At 39.7% G+C, this 13,278-nt stretch overlaps 1 protein-coding gene across 1 annotated transcript in view; it reads right to left on the minus strand.

Moving 5' to 3' along the window:
• Positions 1-12,033: 12,033 nt before the first annotated feature.
• The window catches only part of LOC307116837 (leucine-rich repeat-containing protein 14), a 10,012-nt gene continuing 8,767 nt past the window's right edge, over positions 12,034-13,278 (minus strand). Inside the window, exon 5 of the mRNA XM_079801272.1 lies at positions 12,034-12,756. The gene's annotated coding sequence lies outside the window, so the exon portion shown is untranslated. The remainder of the gene's footprint in view (positions 12,757-13,278) is intronic.

Here is a 13,278-nt window from a genome sequence, read left to right on the forward strand (position 1 = left end):
CTTGCCGGTTGTTGTACGCAATGGTCGCAGTGTTGTCCGTACGTAACTGAATCGCATAGCCGAGTCTGATGGTCCGAATTAGTCAGGGCATGGGCTGGGGAACGTTAGTACCGTACCAACAGGATCAAAGAAACCACAGACGTACCTGCGGTGAGGCAGCAAGGTGGAACGCAGGGACCTGACTTGGGGTCTGAGTGTGCATTGCAACACTTACCTGGTTCCACGGCTGGACAGAAGGCTTGGTTGCATCCTCGCCCACTGCTGCCCGCTGGCGATAGGAGAGGAGGATGAGAGTTTGCTCTCCATACCCGCTTGGGACCCAGAGATAGAGGAAACTGCTCTTTTTGATAATTTGGGTACTGCTGGCTGTAGGAAAACAAAACAAAAGATTCTCCACCCGGCCCTCCTCCAGGGGAGGGAGTGGTGCGGTCACCATCTTCCGAAGAGCTGCTCCCTCCATCTCTGGGTTGCCCGTCTCAGGGCTGCTTGCACCTCAGGGCTGCTTCCCCCACTTTCGAGAGTGGTAAGGGGGAAGAGGTACCAGGTCAGTTTCTGGCAGTAAAAGGTGTTGCCCATGACCTAGTAAGCTCCTCAAGCACCTTCAGGGAGAAAGGAACCGGGGCACTGAGAACCAACGCATGCCCCCCCGAGAAACCAATCGTCCAGCCTCGAGGGTACGGGACACGGTGGAGGTCTCCACTCGAGCCCGACACTCACTGCAAACCGGGAAAGAATAGCCATCAGCTTTAGGTCAGACTCGTGCAACGCTACCATCCCTGAAGGGGGCAACACAGCCGATTAACATCTGGTTGTCGGGCAGAGCCCTGAAGGAAATGGCTAGCAGCTTTTAGACATTCAATCGTGTGCCTCCGGCTGCTCGACTGGCTGCGGTGTGCAAGAGGGGCCTGCAGAGGTTGGTTCCTCGGAGGGGAAGTCCTCACCGTTATCCTCAGATTACCCATGCTATTCACTGAAGTAGCCCTTCCCTGGTGTATGCCACCAGCAGAGGAACGAGATCAAGGAATAGGCACCGGGACCGAGATGGTCTCTTTAGAGATCGCAACCACCACTGCATCGCCGTCAAAATGTTAGCACAAAAACAACTGTATATTGGTCATGGAACTTTTTTTCTGAAACATTTTAGTCGGTTGTTTGGTTATTTTTTTTTAAGTGGTACTACTTCTAAAGTAACATTCCCATAAAGTTTGCAAAATAATAAAAATAAACATTCCCTTAACATTCTCATAACCACTAAGAAAATATTCAGAAGTAACGTTTTCATAACTTCATGAGAACATTGACAGACTGTTTTTAGAGCATGTTTTTGTTAGCTGGGAACAATATAAAATAGCAGCATTTTAGACCTTTGGATCAAGTCTTCACGGACAGTAGACTGTACTTCTCTCGTGTTTTGTGTCCTTTTTACAGCTCTGGTTACTTCCCTAGTTCTGTGTCCTATCTCTGGCCTGTTGTTGTCTTCTTCTCTTGATGGTACTTTGAGATGCTGGAGGCTTGAAGTTGGAGACGAAGTCCAGACTTTATCCATTCCTAACGGGTGCTCGCCTCCTCTACTCATGGGAGGCCCAGACAGTGCTGGCACCTTCTTCTCATACTCCACCAACAGTGTGGACTTCTGGACCTTCAACTGCCTCTACTCTCTACACTGCAGACTGGACGGATTCCTGGGAGGTCATGTCCGTCAAATCTTGACCCCACCAAGCCCCCCTTCCTTCCAATCCTGTGTAGTTTGTATCCATGGAAACAGCGATGTCACCGTTGTTGCGGCAGAGACAGGTGCAGTGCTCACTAGATTCCAAGCCAATGGAAGAGTAAGGTGTGCTGATTACTGTGTGCCTAAGGAATGCCTATTGGTCCTGACTGAGGACGGGGTGGTATCTATTGCCAGTACTTTGACCAGTCCAGTAACAATACTGGATGAGTGGCATGGGATAGAGCATTGGAACTGGTCAGGTGGGCAGGTGGAGGCAAATATAGGCACAGTGTGCTGCATGGTGTTATACAATGACGTTACAGATACACAAAGTGGACAGGAAGAATGGAGATCCTTACAGAGGCAGAGAGCACAGATGCCAAAAAAGATAAAAACCCTACATGATGCAAAAAACAGGTTTGTATTTTTGGTAGAGTATATGTTTGTGCTGCAGATATTTGTTGATCCATTCATTCATATGCTGAACATGGGTAAAGTGGGACTGTTAAGCTTGATCCCTAGTACTATATACAAATTAACTTCCATAAATGGTTAAAAAAAAATCATCACTAAATTTGTCTTTGGGAAATAAGCTGTTTGTGTTTTGGGACGTAAACAGTTAAGCTTTTGTGGTTCCTAAGTTGATGATGTCGCATCGAGGAGCGTGGTAGAACTCAATTCACAACCGCCAACACGAAAAGCAATGGTAAATTAAATAACAGAAATCTGAGGTAAAGTTTAAGTTAAACATTAAAAGATCACTTAATGTCCATAGATGTTACATATAATAATTCGTAATTATAAAAATAATAATAATAATATTTGAATCTTTATATAAGCATACCAAATTGCATTGCAAACCAAAAAAATGCAGGTCTCTGTCTAGCTTGCATAAGAGGGGATAAAATTATGTTTCCAATTTTACCAGCATTGATTGAAAAAAATGTATCTGGTGTTTGGTCATAAGAGGCATAAGAGTTCTTCCTCTTAATAGTAATTGTTTCTTACGCTATTTTTTAAGCTTTCATTACAGGTATAATGTAAATGTTATATAGCAGGATCAAAATTTGTAAATGTAAAATTTTGACAAGTGTCAGACTTCACCAATATTCAACCTAGTTATATCAGTGCAAGAACATAATCTATGTTTTTTATTGTGGTTAGTAGCATTTGCTTGCATGTTCTGAAGCATCTAAATTGTCTCTTGAGATTTTGTGACTTGAGTCTGATATTGCTCAAATTGTAATAGCCTACAGTATTTCTTCATAATGATAATGAAATGCCTGAAATGTTAATAAGATAAACATGATGTGCATCGTCATTTTTACAGGTTTGTTGCAGTGTGGCTGCACTTCACTGTCTCATTTTGTGTGTGTGTGTGTGTGTGTGTGTGTGTGTGTGTGTGTGTGTGTGTGTGTGTGTGTGTGTGCTTGTGTGTGTGTGTGTGTGTGTGTGTGTGTGTGTGTGTGTGTGTGTGTGTGTGTGTGTGTGTGTGTGTGTGTGTGTGTGTGTGTGTGTGTGTGTGTGTGTGTGTGTGTGTGTGTGTGTGTGTGTGTGTGTGTGTGTGTGTGTGTGTGTGTGTGTGTGTGTGTGTGCGTGTGTGTGTGTGTGTGCATGTGTCTCTCTCATAGGTTTCTGGTTATACTGGGCCATTGTGGTGGTTGTGTGTCTGTGCTCGATATGCTTTCGGGCAAAGTCCAATTTAGAACTTCTGCTCACAACAACCAAAACATCAGCAGCATGCAGGCACACCCCAACAGTGGCTACCTATTGACTGCAGGTGCACACACACTTCACACACTCTACTACATCATCACACTGATTGTTAGCATTCACTGATTGACTGATGATAATCTTGATGGCTTTATATTGTAGGTGAAGATAAATCTCTTGTGGTTTGGCGTGTGTTCCCATGTGCTCAGCAGTGTTTGAGTCTCCATTTCAGCATGTTGTGTGATCTGCCTCCTATTTTGTTGGCACTGATGGGAACCCAACTCACCCTCGCTTTACAAGATCCAGAGAACGACACGTATAGCCTGGTGCAATACAGTTTAGAGAGCCAAAGCCGATCTGATCAGCAACCCAATGAAGAGCATCACAACAAAATTACAGGTTGGAGACTGTAAAATCTACAAGGTGCCATACTTCAAGTGAATTAGATCAACCTCTAGACCTTCTAGAGTAGTGGTTCTTTACCTTTTTGACTGTCAAAGACAATTTTTAAAGGCTAACATACAGTATTTCTGCTGTAATGACAAAGCTGCTTGTTTTTAAACTTTTTTATTTTCAGAAACTAGGAGTGGTAATATGGTAAAAGTGGTAATTTTTTTTTATTTTATTATTTTTTTTTTTTTTTTTATTTACAAATAATCAAATTAATTCCCATAATTCCAGGTTTCAAGGATCACACTTTTTTATGACCAATTCATTTACATGACGTTTCAGGGGTTTGTGATTATGGATTTGTTTTTATCTTCTTTTTTTATTCACAAAAAAAAAACTATTTCTGCCCAATAAATTATTTTAGAGATTGACATAACTAGAAAAATTCATATTCATTATCTCAAGACCATGGATACCCTGGTTATTAAAAAAAAATGACAGGGAACTTATTAAAATAAGACATCTGTTTGGTTTTAGCCAGTTTAAAACTTTTTTTGCCGTATTTTAAATAATTTTAAGGCATTTTACAGCCCCCTTGGAAGTTTGGCCCCCTAGTGGGTCCCAGCCCTCTGTTTGAGAACCATTTTTGTAGAGATCTCTAATATTACAAAAAAAATATTATATTGTCACTCAAACATAAACGAGAAAATAGGCCAGTTTTCCAAAAAATTTTAATTGAACAAAATCATTGTATAAAAAACTATTCCCACATAATTTTGGGATTATATATGATCCAGACAGATTTCATGAGATTAATGTTGGTTAATTAATCAACGTATACCACATCCTGACCCTTTTAGGAAAATAGACAGTCTGCTTATGTGTCCCCAGGGCTCTGTGCGTGTTATCAGCTGAGTGTGTTTGCTTCAAGCAGTAAGGATGGGACTGTACGAATCTGGGATATGGAAAATCGCCTTCTTAGGTACGGACAGGTGCTACTTTTTTTTTTTAGTTTAGTGCATTATGTAGCCTAAAATTAAAATTAAAGCTTTGATTATCTATGCATCTGTGGTGTTAATTTCAGAATTCTTGAGCTGAATGCAGAGCCGGAGTGTTTGGCGTATTGTGAGGGTGGAGACCTGCTATTAGGCATTGCAGGACACCTCTACAGAATCCCCCACACACAGCTACTTCCTCCCGACTGCAGGACGCAAGTACAGCTTAAACTATGCTTAAGCTATAACTATCAAACAGCTTAAAGTCCCCCTGTAATCAATAATTGTATCCCTTAAAACTCGAGGCACATTGCACTGACTTTTTTTGGTTGACATTTTTTAATTTAGAAAAGAGCAGTGTGCTGCGTTTTTTTTGGGTTGCTAGGCAACCCCCTGAATCAGCTGCCCTGCCTGTCTAATCAAGGTAACTCCCACAACAACGGAAGGCCTGCCTCTCCATTCATTCGATTGGACAATGGAAAAAAACATGAATGAAGAGCGCTTTTCTGCTCAGAGTTGATTTTTTTTTTTCAACTTAAGGCACTCAGAGCGCTCCTACAAAAACGCGAAGCGCAGCAGGCATCTAAAACACTAGGATCCTGGGGCGCATAAACAGCCTGCAAAACGCTCACTGCCAATAGAAAACTATTTTAAAAAAGAAAAAAAAACGTGTTCTGTCTGATCAGGGCCTTAGAACGTCAGTGGAGAAAGGCATATAGTTCCTCATAACATCGTAATATGCATCTAATGCATAATTCACCCTTTATATTGCTAAATATACATGATTTTTCATATCAACAGAAATATATACTGGGATAACCTGGCTTCTCTTGAGACTCCCCTGCTTCAGAGCGTTTATAGTTAATGATATGCTAAAGCCTGCTCGGAAACTACAGTTTTCAAGAGAAAATACTCAGCAATGGTGTTGACTTATGAATTTGCACATGATTTGTCTTAAAGGTGCAGTGTGTAGTATTTATGAGGATCTATTGACAGAAATGCAATATAATATACATACAGTGCATCCGGAAAGTATTCACAGCGCTTCACTTTTTCCACATTTTGTTATGTTACAGCCTTATTCTAAAATGGATTAAATTCATTATTTTCCTCAAAATTCTACAAACAATACCCCATAATGACAACGTAAAAGAAGTTTGTTTGAAATCTTTGCAAATTTATTAAAAAATAACAAATGAAAAAAATCACATGTACATAAGTATTCACAGCTTTTGACATGACGCTCAAAATTGAGCTCAGGTGCATCCTGTTTCCACTGATCATCCTTGAGATGTTTCTACAACTTGATTGGAGTCCACCTGTGGTAAATGAAGTTGATTGGACATGATTTGGAAAGGCACACACCTGTCTATATAAGGTCCCACAGTTAACAGTGCATGTCAGAGCACAAACCAAGCCATGAAGTCCAAGGAACTGTCTGTACACCTTCGAGACAGGATTTTATCAAGGCACAGATCTGTGGACGTGTACAAAAAAATCTCTGCAGCATTGAAGGTCCCAATGAGCACAGTGGCCTCCATCATCCGTAAATGGAAGAAGTTTGGAGCCACCAGGACTCTCCCTAGAGCTGGCCGCCCGGCCAAACTGAGCGATTGGGGGAGAAGGGCCTTAGTCAGGGAGGTGACCAAGAACCCAATGGTCATTCTGACAGAGCTCCAGCGTTTCTCTGTGGAGTGAGGAGAACCTTCCAGAAGATCTACCATCTCTGCAGCACTCCACCAATCAGGCCTGTATGGTAGAGTGGCCAGACGGCACATGACAGCCTGCCTGGAGTTTGCCAAAAGGCACCTGAAGAACTCTCAGACCATGAGAAACATAATTCTCTGGTCTGATGAAACAAAAATGTAACTCTTTAGCCTGAAGGGCAAGCGTCATGTCTGGAGGAAACCAGGCACCGCTCATCACCTGGCCAATACCATCCCTACAGTAAAGAATGGTGGTGGCAGCATCATGCTGTGGGGATGTTTTTCAGCGACAGGAACTGGGAGACTAGTGAGGATTGAGGTAAAAATGAATGCAGCAATTTACAGAGACATCATTGATGAAAACCTGCTCCAGAGCGCTCTGGACCTCAGATTGGGGCAAAGGTTCATCTTCCAACAGGACAATGACCCTAAGCACACAGCCAAGATAACAAAGGAGTGGCAACGGGACAACTCTGTGAATGTCCTTTAGCACTGCCCACTGCCTGTTGATTGGCATTTGTGAAATGTCCTCTATTATTATGAAAGAAATATTTGGGAAAATCGTGCTTTCGAAATACATGATCAGTCAAATTGGCGTCATTCGTAAATGCAGCATATTATTATGAAAAACGGCTTTTTGAAAAAGCACATTTAATAATGAAAACATAGATTTTTAAACATAACATTAGTGTGTGTGGAAGAGGTAATTGTGAAATATATTAAACAATAAATATTGTGTTTTCATGTAATTTTACAAAATAAATAGATACATTTATTTATTTAATTATTTAATGAATGAATTAGTTAATTATGAAATTCATTATTTAATTATTTCAGAATAAACTGGTACATTTAATTGTTGTTTTATTGAATTCATTATTTATTTAATTTGGAGTAATTTGGTCCTCCATACAAATGCAGGTAACTTTCTAATCAAATAAGTACATACATAAATAGACATCAATATTTTTACTCTTTGTTTTTAACACCTTTCTCTAGGACAGAGAGTTGCCATGTTGCTAAAAACTATGGTTCTGAAAGGCTCGACAGGATAAAAGATTCAGTAAGTATCAAATATATGTAAGAATGTGTTTGAGGGTCAGAGCTCATCCATATGTTTGTCTTAAAGGACTTTGAGGCACTCATGGCAAGACATAAAGACCTGGAATCCCTGCAAAAAGGAGAGCTTGAGTGCAGAAGGAGAAAACCAGCCACCATACAAACCAAAAAAGAGGCTTTCAATAATTACCTGCGCATAATTTACAGGCAACCCCCCAATATAAGGGTATGTTTATCAACACCATTCACTTTGTGTCTTTTCAGTCAATATTTTCCAAAAAAATAATCAAAAACTACTTCCATAGAAAAGGGAAATATATGATCTGAATGATTTTTATGAATCTTAAGAATGTCTTTATTAGGTTTTGTACAACTTAAAATCCTGGTTTTGTGTGAATGCACAGTGTATAATTGAATAAGAGTGTAATAATCGGAGGGATGTTTGTTTGTTTGTTTGTTTGTTTGCTTGCCATGAGCAGATCGAACTAGATGAAGCGCAACTCTGGTGTACTAAAGAGGAGGAGAAGAAGGGGAGGGAAGAGACTGACATACATCCGACACCCATCATAGAGACTCCATCTACAAAGAAGAGCCCTCTTCTACCCACACCAGCAGCAGAGAAACTCAGAGAAAAAAGATACCCTGTTAGGATGTTTTTGTGTTTTTTTTATATGAGTTCTAGTCACATGCGACCTTGAGTAAAATAACAGAACTCGTATAGTGTTTGTGTGCTTTAGTTTACTGCTGCTGACGTTTTTGTCTAAAAGTGTGGTTACATCAGCAAAATTTTGCAGGCAAATGAGACATAGTCCGTTGTCAATAGTATACTAATGTATGAAGCAAAACTCACACAAAAGTCACTTTCAAACCAGCAGCTTTTTGTTGGTGAGCATGGCGAATTTGTGTGGCCAACTTAAACATGAGTGAAATCTGCATTGGGAACTTTTTCACTCTCATTTGAAAGGTCCAATTGTGTGGATTACAATTGAAATGACTGGATTTTGCCAGCAAAATATTGCTGTGCAACAATAAATGTAACCACACTTTAAGAAAGATATGGAATGATGTCACATAACCACTTAATTGCTTATTCTTTTTTTAAATTTAATCTTGCATTCTCACTCTTCACAGCCACCAAAGCCCCTTCCAACAATAAAGCATCCTACACCCCTTCTGACTCCACCCTCCGAGTCTGCACCACCTTTACTCACCCCTGTACCAGCCTCGCCCATCACAGAGACTCCATCTACACCGAAGAGCCCTCTTCCACCCACACCAGCTACAGAGAAACTCATACACCCTGTTAGGATGTTTTTGTGTTTTTTATATTAATTCTAGTCACATGCATTCTTGAGTAAAATAACAAAACTCATATAGTGGTTGACTGTGTAGAGTTTACTGCTGCTGACTGTTTTGCATGAAAGTGCGGTTACAAAATTTTGCAGGCAAATAAGACATTGTCCATTGTCATTAGCATAGATATTAAAGCAAAACTTGCACAGAAGTTACTTTCAAACCAAGCAGCTTTCTGTTGGTGAGAATGCTGAATTCCTGCAACCAGCTTAAACATGAATGGAATGGGGGTTTTTTCTTCATGGAAAACTTTTTCACCCTCATTTGAAACTTCCAATTGTGTGGATTCCAATTGAAATGACTATATTTTTGCCATGCAATGGCACATGTAACCGCATTTAAAAAAAGGTATGGAATGATGTCGTATAACTCTTTTTTTAATTTGCTCTCTCTCATGCTCACACTTCACCGCCACCAAAGACCCTTCCACCAATAAAGTGTCCTACTCCTCTGACTCCACCCTCCAAGTCTGCACCACCTTCACCGCCCCTTGCCCCAACCTCTCCACCTAAACAACCCACATCCTTGTCTTATCCACCCTCATCATCTTATCTGCCAGAGTTCCTCCGGAAGTTTGTGGATGAGCAGTGGTTTCAAAAGATGTTCCCTGATCTGCGTGTAAGATGACTTACAGACACAATAAGACAGCAAAATAACTCTTCCATTCATATGTACACAGTGAATATATACACCGATGTTTCCTTCTAGTTCTAGTTAATTTCTGCATCATTCTACATTAATTTGTGTATGTGTTTGCAGTGTATTTCAAGTTCTTTAGACCCCAAGGAATTCAGTATGCATCTGTTGGACTTCATGATGTCTTGCAGCATGGCTCAGAAGAATGGCATCATGAAAGCATTACTCATGTTAATTCAGCAGGAGGTGTTAGACAAAGAATCTCTCAGCAAAGGACTGCTGGTTTGCCTGCAAAATTGCATTCACAAAAACATGGTGAATCAAATTGTGATAGTAGATTAAATACATACAGAAATAACTGAAATAATTTTTTTCTAACAATTTCTAAAGTTTCATTTTTAATTTAATGTATAAAAAACCGAACATGTAAGCATGAATTCTTCGTGAACACTACAGATAAATATTCAGTATAAAAATATGTATTAACGTGAATATGTGTTCTGCAGTCAAGGGAGGAACAGCTTTTTGTTGGTGAGCTGCTGAATTTGATGGTATATCTGAGTCCTGACAGTTTTGACACCGTTGTGGAGCTACTCGTCATGTTGGCAGATAAACAAGTGGATCTTAAGTAAGGAATGATGCATGTCTAAAACAATACAAAAAATACAATGTAGTTTTATTTTCTATTGCATGGCCCAATAATACTTTATAAAATAGCTTGTGAAAGGGATGTATCAACTGCAGAACATCCAATTATTGAGCAGGAGTTTTCGTGTTTGTGTTTTAGGGTGACCTAACACTGTTCCCACCACTTTCTAAAACAAAGTGACACCCAATTTCCTGTAGACTTCTCCTGTATGAATGTAAAATATACACAATGAAAATAAACAATATGTGATAATTAACCATTCTTTCATTATATCTCTGGCAGGGCTTTAGTTTTGTGTGTATTGCAAAGGTTGGGTGTGGAGGAGGCTGGACTGTGGTTATGTCCAGAATTAGAGTCCTGGAACTCTCTGACGAAGCATCAGCCTAACCAGCACTGCAGTCTTCGAGATATGGCCAGCCACTGGCTGCTTACCTGGACCAGCAAGTACAGGGTAACTAGAATATATCAAATTGGTAGAGATATTTTGGAGGAATGCAAAAGGTGCATTTCTCTTGTACTTCACAGGTGCACAAAGGGTCTGTGTTCCTGCGCAGTGAAGGAGTGCAGAGTGTGTTTGCTCCTGTGGAGGTGCTCAGATATTTCTGCTCTGTACAAAGAGGCAAACAGGCCCGACCACCACCACCTCCACCAGAGGGCAGGAAGGACACTGTTATTGTGCCTTCAGGCTTGGCTAGGTATGGCATACTGATATAGCACCCTCTATCAATCGGTTTTGTTTGGTGTATATATTTTCAGTCAGCTTATCTACATTTAAAATGTACCTCGATTTTATCTAAAAAATCTTACAGTTAAATCCAAAGCTTTTCTATAGTCTGTTTAGAATTAAAGAATTAAATAAATTAAATGATGGCCCCATTTTACAAGCAGTAATATAAGTCTCAGGTGTCCCCAGAAAGCGTCTGTAAAGTTTCAGCTCAAATTACCCCACAGATCATTTATTATACCATGCTGTAAATGCCCCTTTTTGGGAGGATGCAAAAACACACAGTTTTTTTTATGTGTGAAGAGCTGCCGCTCCCCACCCCGCTTTCCAGAAGAGGGCGGAACCTTGGATAAACTAAAACATCTGTTTGTTTTTGATTATCATCTCTATCGCGGTTACGCTTACATGACATATCAGTTCTTCGTCATCATGAAATCATATTATTTGCATGTGTTTTAAAGCCATATCAGAATTAAACTTCTGATATGTTGTTTTCTGGGCGTCTAAAGCGCACACATCTAATGCGCACGCATAGAAAGCCAGCTGTCACATGTCATGTGAGCACTAAACTAAGTTCTCTTTTGCGTCTTATTGCGCTTATACTGTCAAATACACACAAATTTCACATAAACACAGTCGGTTATGTCTGTGAACGTAAACAGCTGGAAAAGAAATTGCATGTGCATATTATATCTAAAGTGGCAGCAGCCTAATATACAGTTCCTTCTGTTCTCTATGCCGGAAAAACAGAAATGAATTAAAGCTTTAGTAGCTTTAATAAGAATACATTTATCACTTGAATATTGCTGTTAAATGCTCTAGTGAGTAGATAAACATGGCAGACTGTGTACAGCTGATTCCGTCAGCAGTCATAGGGCAGGGCCCGTTCCGTTGTAACATCACAATGGATGTGTCATTTTGAGAGGGGCTGCTCACTGCAGGATGTAATGGGTAGAGCAAGATGGTCCAACCACACACCCTTACCCTACCCATATAACCCTATCGCTAAACATAACTTCAACCATTAGGTCCACAGAGGTGTCAATACACTGTTTTGAGACACTGTTTTCTGATTTATGAAGAAAATGACAAACAAAGTGAATGGATTTTTTACTGTAATAGGGTGGTTGTGTACACACACTGTCGGCACATAATTGTTAAAAAACAATGCAAAAGTCAAGTGAATTTTGCATAATAGGTAAATATTTAAGATTAATAAATATCGTCCCCAGTTCAACCTCAGAAAAGATCCTCAATTAAAATACTCAATACATCTCTGTTGAAATAGTTTGCATAACCAAGAAATGCTCTTCAAAAAGTGTTGTCTGGGTTAACAATGATCAGACATTTCTGTTTTTATTAAGACTGAAGCCTATTCAGCGCCTGGGAGAGACATACAGTATGTCTAGGATACGAGAGCCTCAAGGTTAGTATATTGTAGACTTTCAGAATTAATTTGTTGCATATATAGTATAGTTTATATCCATTATGTCTGTGGCAATAAACGATGTTATAGTTTTTAATATTTAGTTCAAGTGGAAACTTATACAAAAAGCAGCCTCAAAGAAGGAATATGAAAATAATTATTTCACTATTTCACTGTATTTAGTGTACTGTATAAAAGTTTTTGTTAAGCATCTTCATTATAAACCAACAGGACGTCTGCTGCCACCAATGCCATATCGACCGGTGTTGATGGGTTTTACCCGGTTCCTCTCTCTACCAATGGCACATGTCACATTATCTCCATTCCCCTTTTCTCTGGATTTTCAGAACTTCAAACGCCCCTCACTACACAGATACTTCTTCCTGGAACAATCCTATGTAGAGTATTACAGATAGGATGCAATTATTATCAAACAATGGACTTTAAAATGTAAAGGACTACTATACCTGACGCTCTCTATGATGCATTAATAACATATTAAAAATCAACTTTGTTTCTCCAATGTACAGAAACAAATCCTTTATTATCTTGAAAACTTGCAGTATGTAATTGACAGTTAAATGTTTGCAACATACGGCTTGTTTTAATGTGGAAGGATACAGAGTGAATGCTAGTGCTTTGAAAAGCAGTCAGTTTAACTGAGACACTGAGAAGTGAGAACACAGTTTCAGTGTCCTAAATTGCATATTGCGACATTGTATAAGTGCTTTTGCAACTTGAGCATTCTCTGGAATTTAAACACTATGTAAAACATGCTTCCTGGATTTACATATTCATAATGAATAATTAGAAACTAAATTTAGTTATGACTGAGTTAAACAACATACTGGGGGTGTGATGAGATGTCATGCCACAAGATCTTATGATATCAAAATGTGAGGTAAAAAGTCGAGGT

This window comes from Gobio gobio (assembly GCF_949357685.1).
Source record: "Gobio gobio genome assembly, chromosome: 2".
NCBI classification, from domain to species: Eukaryota; Metazoa; Chordata; class Actinopteri; order Cypriniformes; family Gobionidae; genus Gobio; species Gobio gobio.